The sequence below is a fragment of the Leopardus geoffroyi genome, chromosome B3 (genome assembly GCF_018350155.1).
Source record: "Leopardus geoffroyi isolate Oge1 chromosome B3, O.geoffroyi_Oge1_pat1.0, whole genome shotgun sequence".
Classification (NCBI taxonomy): domain Eukaryota; kingdom Metazoa; phylum Chordata; class Mammalia; order Carnivora; family Felidae; genus Leopardus; species Leopardus geoffroyi.
The window spans coordinates 15,190,288-15,202,474 of NC_059337.1; positions in this window are offsets into that span (position 1 = coordinate 15,190,288).

The window sequence follows — 12,187 nt, forward strand, 5'->3', positions numbered from 1 at the left end:
ATTTGCAAATCATAGATCTGATAAGGGCTGGTATCCAGAATCTATAAAGAACTCATAACAATAAAAATAATAAAAAGACAAATGTCTCAATTGAAAAATGGGCAATGTATTTGAATAGACATTCCTCCGGAGTATATGAAAATATGCTCAATACCATTAATCATTAGGGAAATGCAAACCAAAATTTCGATGAGTTGCCACTTTACTTTCCCTAGAATGGCTATAATAAAATAACAATAATAAATGCTGGTTGGCATATAAAACGGTGCAGACACATCAAAAAACAGACTGACAGTCCCTCAAAATATTCACCCAAGAAAGTAAAAAAAAAAAAAAAAATTACGTTCACACAAAAACTTGTACATGAACGGTGATGGCAGAATTATGTACAATGGCCAGAAAGTGGAACCAGTTCAAACATCCATTCACTGATGGATGCATAAATAAAATGTGGACTATGCACACAATGGAATATTATCCAGCAATAGAAAAGAAGGAAGCACTGAAATCTGGTACAACGTGAATAAATGTTGACAACATTTTGCAATGTGGAAGAATCCAGGCACAGAATGTCACATACCGTATGGTTCTATCTTAGCAGATGTCCAGAATAGGCAGACCCTTACAGGTAGAAAGTAGATTAACCATTGCCAGGGACTGGAGGAGGGGCGGATATAAGGAACTGCTCAGGGGTCTGGGAATTGCTTTGGGACTGATGAAAATGTTCTGGGATTAGATCGCGGCGATGGTTGCACAACCTTGCGAATACACTAGCATCGTGAATTGCACGCTGCGAGGCAGTTGAGTTTTATGGCATGGAAATTATATCTCAATTTTAAAAAGCGGTGACTCTTGTCATTGGTCGTTTGAAAGTGCACCTTTGGAGCAGGGAGCTATAAAAAGGAGACTAGAGCAGAGGTGCGGGAAGCATGAAAGAACAAAATCATGGGGGACAGCGTTGTTTCCTGCCCCACCGACATCGCCCTATGAAATTTGTAAGTCTTATCTCATTAAGACATTCGAATTCCTAGGAAACAGCCTGATGTTTGGATTTCGGGTGCCTGTACTATCTCCCAAGGCCAGATGACGCCAAAACTTGGCAGAGATGCCCTTATTCTGTGTTTCAGCCATAAAAGCCGACTTGTCTCCTCAAACAAGGCATCAAAGATGCCTACTGAAGTCCCGTCTAGACGAGGGTCATATGTTGGGGAGCATATAGGCTCTGGAGTGGGAAGATCTGAATTCAGGTTCTGCTTCCGTTATTTGTGTAAAAGTGGTAGAATTGTTGAATTTTTCTAAGCCTCGGTGTCCCCTTTTAAAAATAATACATCATTTCCTCCGATGGTCCAATGAGGTAGTGTACTGGTCAGGACTCTCAACTGCGAGGGTTGGGTAGCCCAATCAAATGTGATTGAGGACCAGAGGGGATTTCTTGGTACAACTCACATTCCAGGAATAGGTAGGCTGCAGGTATGACCGGATAAGGGAGCTCGAACAGTATCTTCTTGGCTCCTATTTTCTCGGTCTGCCCCTCCCTGTACATTCCTCCGCGTCGGCCCCACCCAGAGGCAAGCTCTGTCTGCTGGTGGTATGACGGTTTCAAGACCCTCCATAGGTTCGCACGCTAACTTCTCAGCAGCCCCTGGGAATGAGGCGAGGGACACGGGAGGGGGAAGGACAAGAAGAGACTCCAGTGCCCTATCTTGGAGCTCTGTGGAAAGAAGAGCATCCCTTCACTTAGCAAGGTCTGAGCTGATTGGAAGTTACTGGGACTCTCATTTCTCGAACCCATTCTATGGTGAAAGGGGTATAATATGCCACTGGGCAGGTCGAAGCCAGGTACCCGGCTCTCTCCATGAAGTATGAATGAGGGAAGGCGGGTCCCCATTGAAAGTTGGGGTGACTTGAACCGAAGAAGAAGGGTGGCTCACAAGTGGGGGGAAATAGTGCCTGTTCTCTAGAGCATTGCTTCTCAGACCTTTAAATTATCACCGAAATTAGAAATCACTTTTACATGAAAATCTGGTACGCACATATGTATTTTTTTATAGTAAGATGACTATGGAGTTTGCGCTTTTTCTTTATTTTTTTAAACTTTATTTAGTTATTTTGAGAGAGAGAGAGAGAGAGAGAGAGAGAGAGAGAGAATGGGAGAAGGGCAGAGAGAGAGAGAGAGAAAGAGAGAATCCCAAGCAAGCTATCAGCGCAGAGATCTACGAAAGGCTAGGACTCAGGAACCGTGAGATCATGACCTGAGCTGAAATCATGAGTTGGAAGCTCAGCCAACTGAGCCACCCAGGTACCCCATTTGCTCTTTTTCTTGAAAACGTCCCAAATTTTCTAAGTTTAGCAAAATCAGTGTGAGTATTTAAAATTCAAGTATAAATAACATACAGTGTTACATTAGTTCCAAGTGTATGATGATTCAACGATCCTTTTTGTAAATGATTCAACAATCCTATACACATATGTATTTATAATATAAATGAAACAACAGTGTCGCCAGAGATAACCAACCTCACTGCATACAGTGGAACTAGATCTATTTTCTAGTTCATTCTAATTTGTGTTGTTCAATCTTCTCCCATTTCGTTGCCAAATGTAGTTTACAGCAGTAATTTGATTTTATAATTCACAAATTTATTTAAAATTTTTTAAGGTTTATTTATTTTTGAGAGAGAGAGAGAGAGAGAGAGAGAGAGAGCAAGCAGGGAAGGGACAGAGAGAGAGGAAGACACAGAATTCGAAGCAGGCTCCAGGCTCCGAGCTGTCAGCACAGAGCACAATGTGGGGCTCGAACTCACGGACCACAAGATCATGACTGGAGCCGAAGTTGAATGCTTAACCGACTGAGCCCCCCAGGCGCCCCTATAATTCACAAATGTGAACCCCAGTTTACAAAATACTTCTTCACAGGAAACATATTTCGAAGTACACCATAAACTGCAAAGCACTATTTAACTGTTAATATAATATTATATATTAATATTAAGAGGGGGTCCATGCCACCTTAATTCTGTAAACAGAGTATAAGAAGAAGCAACTAAAAATTGTTGGTGTATCAGTGAGTGTCCAAGGGCAGGACATGTGGATTGACCCAGGTACTCTTGGCCTGTGGAGTAAGGTGCAGCTCAACCACAAGCAAGAGCTAATTGGCCCAGTTATAGATTGTCTCAGGTAATCAGACAATTGCTATGATTTGGACGAGGCAGGGGAAATCCAGACTAGAGCAGCTAAATGGTTTGCTGCAGTGAATTGCAACATAAGAACAAAAACAAGTGGTTTAGAAGATTCGGGCTCAAGCAGAGACGACCATAGTGCGGTTTTACTTGGCAAGCCCAGCACTCTGATTATGAGTATAACTCATATGCTTAAGGTTTGCCAGTAAGTAAAATGGGTCCAAAATAATAGAGGCATAAAGAAGATAGAACTGAATTATTTCTCCTTTACATGAATGTATGAAGACAGACAGTCCAGCGCTAGTGGGGGGTTCTTCCACATGAAACTTTCAGGGACTTAGGACTCTCCCCACTCATAATGCTGCATGCCCGCAGTGAACCCGTGTTCTTGCAGTCCAGGAGGATGGCTGGAGTGTCAGTCATCAAAACTGCAGATCAGGTGGCAGATAAAGGAGGTGAGGGAGGAGAGAAGATAAAGCGGATGGTCATACCAGCCAACTTTTAAGAAAATCCCCAGAACATGCAACGGCACTTTATATCTCCTTGGCCAGAATGTGGTCATAAGGCCGTATCTAGCTGTAAGGGGGCCTGGAAAGATTGCCCAGCTTAAAACAAGATATTTCTTTTCATTTGTATTAATTAGCTTTTCCCACAAAACAAATCACCCCCAAAGTCAGCAGCTTAAGTAGCAACCATTTTACATGGCACTCGACGTCTGGGACAGCCACGCGATTCTTCTGCTCTGGCCAAGTGTGACTAACTTCAATTGACAGGATAGCTTAACTGGGGTGTCAGCTTTGTTCACCTTCACATGGGTTCTCATCTCCAGCAGGCTACCTAGGACTCCTTGTATGGTGGTATCGAGGTTGTGCGTACAGCGGAAGGGGGCAAGTCCTAACGCGGAAGCATTTTCAAGACTCTACTTGGGTCAGGGTTGCTGAAGTTCCATTGCCCAAAGTGACCAACGCCGATTCAGAAAATAGAGAAGTTACACTCCACTTCCAGATGGGAAGGGAAGAATTTGTGGCTATTTATTTTGATCTACTGCACAATAGAAAAAGAGGAGAATGGATATTGGGGGACAATCGTCAGTCTCTCATTTTATGCATTCCATCTTCACTTTGGTGTGTCCTCAGATGTCTAAAATTCAACATCGTCAAAAACATAACTTCTAATTTGTCTCCCACACCTAACAAAACTGAACAAAGCTGGTCCTCCTACGGTATATGACACCATAACCCTTCCCGTTAGTGACTCAATCCAAATAGCCGGAAGTTCTCTTTGACAACTCCTTCTCTCTCGTGTTTTCGAATTCAAACTATAACCGAGTTCTGTTGATTTCATCTTCTAAATATCTCTGGAAGCCACCCGCATGTCTTGGTCTCCGCTGCCACAACCTAAGTCCGAGGGCCCAGGCATCCATTCTTGCCATCTTCAATCTGTTTTTCATATTACAGCCAAAGTGATGAAAATATAAATTTCATCATGTCGCTCTAGTTTAAAAGCTTTCACTGGTGTCCTCCTATTCTTGGGATGGAGATAAACCACATAGCATGCAAGATCTTGCAAGATCCTGGCTCCTGCTATTCTCTCTCTCTCTCTCTCTCTCTCTCTCCTTGCTGAAGCATATGGCTTCAGAGGAAGGCAGAATAATGTAGTTTTAAAACAATAATTCATAGGGGTGCCTGGGTCGCTCAGTTGGTTGAGTGTCCGACTCCTGATTTCAACTCCGGTCATGTTCTCATGGTTCGTGAGCTCGAGTCCCACGTTGGGCTCTGTGCTGACAATGCAGAGCCTGCCTGGGATTCTCTCTCTCTTCCTCTCTCTCTACCCCTCCCTCGCTCAAGCTAGCAATCTCTCTCTCTCTCTAAAAATAAATAAACTTTAAAAAACTTAAAAAAACCCAATAATTCATAAACCAAGATGACGAATTGCACCTTGGACTGCCAACACCTTCACTCTCAAAGGTCTATGTGCTACAAGCTCACTGTAGGTCCTTTTTTATGGGCAACTGGAACATGTTTAAGTTGTTCCTCTTCTTTCTCTGGGCGTGAAAGTAAGGGAGATTTCTGTTGAGGGGTTATGATAATGTCAGAAGGCATTTCAGGGGTTCCTATCTGTGATTGGAAGTAATAGCTAATAAAAATGGGTCAGACATGGGTCTGAACTTAGATGGAGGCCTTGAAAGATGCAAGGTGCTCCACTTGGGAGGTCCAGCATGGACTCACGTAGACAGGCTAGTCCGAGCTTAAGTTCAGGTGAGGGAAATCACAATTTGTTTCTAAGATATAGATGGGGATGGAAGACAAATGTTAGGTCAAAACAGAGGAAAATTGGCTCAGAGGAGAATGCGGAAGGTCAAGTGGGTCACTCGGTGAAGGGACAGATAGTTCAGTTAATAAGGGACTTTTCTTGGGCTAGTAGATTCCTCCGGGAGTTTCCTTCCTCGATGGCTGGTTTGTTGGGTATTTTGGAAATTAATATTAAATGAAGTCAAGTATTTTTGCCCAGTTCTAATCTAATTCATCTTGCCTGGGACAGTCTGTAGGACTAACTAGCAACTCCATTTCCTCGGGATTTAACTGTGTTCCCTCAGGCATTAGCTGGCCTATCCCCCACAGAAATGTCTCTCACCTGTTCTAAGGGTGAGAGCAGAATTCCTGACCTTCTTTCTTCAGTGACCTTCTTATGTGAGGAGGTTACAGGACAACTGGACAGATTCATAATTGAATGTACTTCCGTTCCAACACGTCTCCACCTGCTAGAACCTGAACAAGAAACTCACTCTCATTTAATAGCATATTTGACAGTAACTGAGATGAAATTATTGGTGTTTAGTAACCACTGGAAAATCATAAACCCAGGGAAGCAGTAGATAGTAAAATCAAGAACTAAGGCAGGCTGAGTTTGTACAAAGGACTGCAATTCTGCAGGAAACTCCGGATGGATGGCATAGGGGCTATCTATCTATCTATCTATCTATCATCTATCTATGTAGCTATCATCTAGAATTCATATCAATTACAAACAATGTCAGAGGTAAATTGGTGACCTTTAAAGAATATCTGTACTTGAAACTCTACTTTGAGGGGCAAAGAGGATTTGCAAGCAGGGCAATCGAAATGACCTGATTCAAAGGATCTAGGCCTATTCTTTATTTGCAGAGATGTCATTTTCCTTTACTCAGTGGACTTGTGAAGGGCAAAAGACCACCTTTTAAAAGAAGTTTATTTCTTTATTTTGAGAGAGAGAGAGAGTGAGAGAACATGCATGTGGGGGAGGGGCAAAGAGAGAGGAAGAGAGAGAGAGCATCCAAAACGGGCCGCACACTGTCAGCACAGAGCCTGATGTGGGGCTCAATCTCTTGAACCCTGACATCATGACCTGAGCTGAAATCAAGAGTTGGACGCTTAACTGACTGAGCCACCCCGGTGCCCCAGATCACTTTTTTCTTGAGTTCCCAACTTGTGACTTTTTTGTGGAGTCCCTGTCCTGCCCAGTGAATGCTCCCTGGACATTCGACCATGTGGCACCTGGGCTGTTGTTCTGTTCCCATCATTCTCCATGTAAATCCATCAGAATTTTTGCATTCTCCATTGTCTCATCTATCCCCAACACAATAACGCCAGACAAAGCAAGAACTCAGAGACAACAAATCATACATCAGGTGAAGTTCTTGACTGCAAACAAAATAAACCACCTCTGGCTAACTTAAGCAAGGAGGGAGTGCACTGGGATATTGGGAATGACAGAAACCATCGTGAAGCCTGGAGAGTCCTGCCCAGACACTTCACGCTGCGGGCACCAAGGGTCAACTACAAGCACATTCCTGCTGCTCCTGAGTGAGTACAGCCCCCTAATCTTCTGAAACCCAGGTAAGAGCATCAGTTTAGGCAAATCACGTTGGATACTCACTAGTTGCCAGCAGATAGGAAGGGGGTACATGTGGACTGCTGGCCTCCAGAGAAGAGAGCTGGATATGTTTCCCACCACCAAGCCACACGTAAGGAGGACATCCCTGAATAGGAAGGGAGCACCAGAATAAGGCTTCAGATAGACAGATTTGCTTTTTCTTTGCATCGATTTTGGTCTCTCTTTGTCTCACATCAGTCAGGATTTGTCTTCAAATGACCTAAGAACCAGAGCTGTCCCCGAGTCTGAGATGAGACTAGACCCTACACAAGGGCTAAGTATGTCCAGCTATGAAAGCTGGTAGGATTCGAGGGTGCATCATTTCAGGAACTTCTTAGAACATTGCTGTGCTTTGTCCAGCAAAATCTCCCTGTGTTCCTTTTCCCTTCTCTGTTAGTGGAGCTCCTGAAAGTTGTATTGAAGCTCACTTCTTCTCCTATGGGAAGCATGAAGCACGGAGAAGCTGTAATGTCATGTCCCGCTTAGCCCCCAATGTCTAATTTTCATAAAGCATATTTTTAAAAATCATTTTATTTATTTTGAGAGAGTACGAGTGGGGGAGGAAGCAGAGGGGGAGAGACAGACAGAGAGAGAGAGAGAGAGAGAGAGAGACCCCCAAGCAGGCTCTGTACTGTCACGTGTGGAGTCCCACATAGGGCTCGAGCTCACAAACTGTGAGATCCCGACCTGAGCCGAAACCAAGAGTCAGATGCCTAACTGACTGAGCCACCCAGGTGCCCCTCATAAAGTGTATTTATGAGCCATCTGATATATAATATTTCACCGAGAGTTGCATATCCCTAAGCAAGCTGTCTTTTGATTTATTGTTGCTGCTGTGGTGCCTATTGTATCGCATATATGTTTTGCAGGCTATCATAATCCTTTGTAGAAACGTAAGGCAACAGCCAACTAGTGGCTTATTAGCAGACTCCCTAGCCAACTAACTAGATAAATGAGCAAAACAAAATATATGTTAAAAAAATGAGTTCTGGCCTTTCACAAAACAGGTCTGACCATACCTGTCTAGGATCTTGTCTGTTTCCAGCAACAATCGACCAGCTGCAAACGATCTGTTGTCCTTGTCCTCTCTTGCTCTGGGATTCAGGTAGGTAGTTCTGACGGCCATCACCTTGTCTCTCCCCCAAGTCTGGCCGCGACTAGGCATGGCTTCCCAGCTTAGAGGAGAGCGCTTTCTGTTTTCTGTGTTCTGTGGTGGGCAGAGTGGTTTAATCACGGAAGCCTCTGAGTATGCTACCCTACCCAGCAAAATAGACTTTGCAGATGAAATGAAGATTTCAAATTTACAACAAGAAGATTACCCTGGATTATCAGGACGGTCCCCATCTCATCAAATGAGCCCTTAAAAGCAGAGAACTTTCTCCAGCTGGAGACAGAGAGATGCTGTAGAATGAAAAGTCAGAGAGATTCTAAGGGAGATCATTGCTGGCTCGGACGAGGAAGGGCCCAGGGACAGGGATCAGAGAGATATTCCAGCTCCTAGCCCATAGCCAGCCAGGAAGTAGAGACCTCGGTTTTACAACCGTAAGAAGCTGGGTTTTTCCAACAAGCTGGATGGGCTTTGGAGCCAATTTTCAGAGCCCGTTGATAAGAGTTTTGACAACAGATACCTTGATTTTGGCCTGAGAGACCAAGAGCATGTGCACTGTGAGATAATGAGTGGTGTTGTTTGAAGCCATTAAATTTGTGGTACTTCGTACTGGCAGCAATAGAAAATGAATACAAACCCTTTCTTTGGACCTTGTTCCTGATAGGGTTTTAAAATAAAAGCCCACAAGGTCTTTGGGGAGAGGAGAAGGTTCTGAGCCCACCCTCCTCCATTAGAACCCGGTTGTGATGATTTCTCAGGCTCTTCGGGTCTCAGGCAGTGAGGCTGAGACAGACCTTAAGGCAGCTGGAACCTCTTCATTTCCCCCACTCCCATCAGCCGGACCATGGCAAGCTTTCAGTATTTTATCAGGAAGACAACAGGCATTTGTTAACTGTTGCACAATGTGCAAAGGTGTCAGGGTATCACTCGGGTAGAGAGGGAATGCCAGTCCTTGGAAAAGAGTGGTAGGAAAGCCTCCTCACGGATAAACATGTGTCTGTGTAGACGGTATTCCCAATGTAATGAGGAGTTTCCTCCAACATTTCCATAGACGAGTTTAAAGGTGGGACCCATCAACAAGATAAAGGTATGATTAGTACTAGTGTCCAATGTTGGCTGCTCCGAAGGTTAAGACATTTTTCCAACAGAGTCTCAGGAGCAGTTACATTACCTGGCGTTGAGGCTGCTCTCACATTCAAGTATGGACTTCCTGCCTTAAAAGCAGTAACCCAGAGTAACACTTTTCTAAAGCACCTGGATTAAAAGTACTTAGAAGTTGCAAAGTTACTCTTTACAAAGCGTCAAATGGATTCCCCTTATTTTGTTAATTAGAATAATCTGTAGACTGCCTAGAAACCATTTCCATTAAATAGCCAGCTTAAAAAAAAAAAAGGAGAAGAAGAAGAAGAAGGAAAGAAAAAAGCTTTGAAAACTTTACTCACAATATCTTTTCATTCTTTCTTTGATGTATTTGGAGTGAGGAGAATACATTAGTGCCTTTTAGCTTGGCCGTCAGCTCACTCAAATGTAAGTAAATGAAAAGAACTGACTAGAGTATTTACTTCTTTTTCAGAATTCTAATGTCAAGATTGTTTCCTCAAAGGCTGAAAAAAAAAAAGTGGAAGCAGGGCTGAAGTTTTAAACAATGCCTTTCCTTCTTGGGATTGGCCAACTTCCATGAAATGGATGCTGTCATGCAGGAGATTTTTCTCAGGAACAGCAGAAATTGCCAGTCTTTGGACCACACAGCCCATGGCCAAGGTGGTGGCCAAGCTGGTACCTGGTGGTCGTGCTGGAGATGAGCCTCATGGAAAAGTGATGGAAAAGTTAGTTTTGACTCTACAGCAAACATTCCATGGTCGTCAATAGACTGCTCCTCATCTTGCCAGACTCCTAGATATCTTCCCCCCCCCAACCGCTCCTCTCTTTTCTCCCAGAAATAGTTTTTGCTGGCACATGACCTCTCACTTGAGATGAGATTTTACAGCCTTTCTGATGGTTAGATGCAGTCAACAGGGCGTAAGTGAATGTGATGTGGGCCATTTCCGGGTCGTGACCTTAAAACAAGGAAATGGACTCCAAGGAAATGGCCTCCTCTCTTCTCTCAGGATAGGACACGGGCTGAGTTCAGAGCAGTGAGCCAACTACCTCCACCTGGATGAAGATGACGCCCGAGGGGGCAGTGGTACAAGTTGGTACTCGAGACCACGGGTGAGTTCTGAGGAGGCCCCACCATCTGAACTTGCAACCGACAGAGTCACGTGAGAAAGGAATCAACTTGCATATTCCTCAAGCCACTGAGTTACAGCTTCTCCTTGTTTCCACAGCTCAGCCATTATTCATCCACCACACTCAACCCTCCCTCTGTACCCAGAGCTGTTTTTAAATACAGCTTGCTTATTTATTTTGAGAAAGATAGACAGAGAGACAGAGAGAGAGAGAAAGGGGAGGGGCAGGGAGAGAGGGAGAGAGAGAATCCCGAGCTCCCTCCACGCTCAGCATGGATCCCGGTGCAAGGCTCGATCCCACGACGTCCGGACCACAACCTGAGCGGATATCAGGAGTCAGAGGCTCAACTGACTGAGCCACCCAGGCGCCCCTGTACCCAGAACTTTTTTGTTGCTCTACGCCTTACCTAGATCATGCGAAGTGCCATGTTCTGCTCTAGAAATTGTCATACCAACCACCCCTGCACATTCCTGTGTTCCATGAGTCATTCTCTTAGGGTTAGTCAGACCTAACCTTCCAAGTCCCCTCTTTCGACAATCTTCTGCTAATGTACGTCTGCTTCTTCTGGGGAAACGGGTGGATCCTAACATTGGACTTCAAGGCACTGTCTACACTCTAAATAGCAAGTCTTGTGGTGGGGGTTTCAGGGAAGTGTGGCAGGACAGGTGCGTCCAGTACAGTATATCTCAAAATGCTATGCCCAAAGCTGTTGCTACCTTCAAGATTGAAATCATTTTAGCCCCTTCTGGTGTATTAAAAGAGATACCCAGAGTTTGAGGGAATCTTAAGATTTTGGCATCTTTATTGATTAATTGTAAGCACAATTTTGCTTTTTATGAAATGACTCAAGTTCGACTTAAAAATGATTTTCCAGAAGGTCATCATTAAAGTTAATAAAAATATAAGTGAATACTTTCTTCAGCTTCTTGAAGCCGGGCAAAGCCGAGAAATAGAATAGAATCCTTAAAATAGACTTAAAATTTTCAGTTATGGGATGCTTACCTTCCAGTAATGCTACTTTGTGATTTAAAAACATTTTTTTTTTAGTGTTCTTTTATTTTTGGGAGACAGAGACAGAGCATCAGCAGGGGAGGGGCAGAGAGAGAGGGAGACACAGAATCGGAAGCAGCCTCCAGGCTCTGAGCTGTCAGCACAGGGCTCAATGCGGGGCTCGAACTCGTGAGCCGTGAGATCATGACCCGAGCTGAAGTCAGACGCTCAAGTGACTGTGCCACCCACGTGCCCCAAACTGCTTCATGATTTTAAAGTGGTCTTATGTGGCAGGATGTATAAAATAAAGATCATTTATGACCAAAAGAAATGTTTTAAAGCCCAGGGATGCAAACGTTTTGAACCTTTAAGAATTCCTAACATTAAAAAAGTTCTGTCTTAGGAAGAGAGATGGTTACTACCATTTCAAAAGCATTCAGAGTGGGGTTTCTTTTATAGGCAGCTCACGCTGTGTTTCCATATCATTTGACTTAAAAAAGTTCATTGTTAAAAGTTATCGGTGACTCCTGGGAACATCCACAGAGACAGACTGTCCCCTAGAATGGAGGGTGTAAAATCTTCCTTCTATAAATAACTGCTTAACACCTTACAGGCACACACACACCCACACGTAATTTTATAGAAATGCACTTTGTTCACACAAAATTCTGCAGGAAAATGGAAGCTTTTCCTACCACGCTGGCGTAAACAGTGGCAGACCAGAAGACGGAGAGAGATATTATGGCAACTTTTACGCAGCGGGATGAGC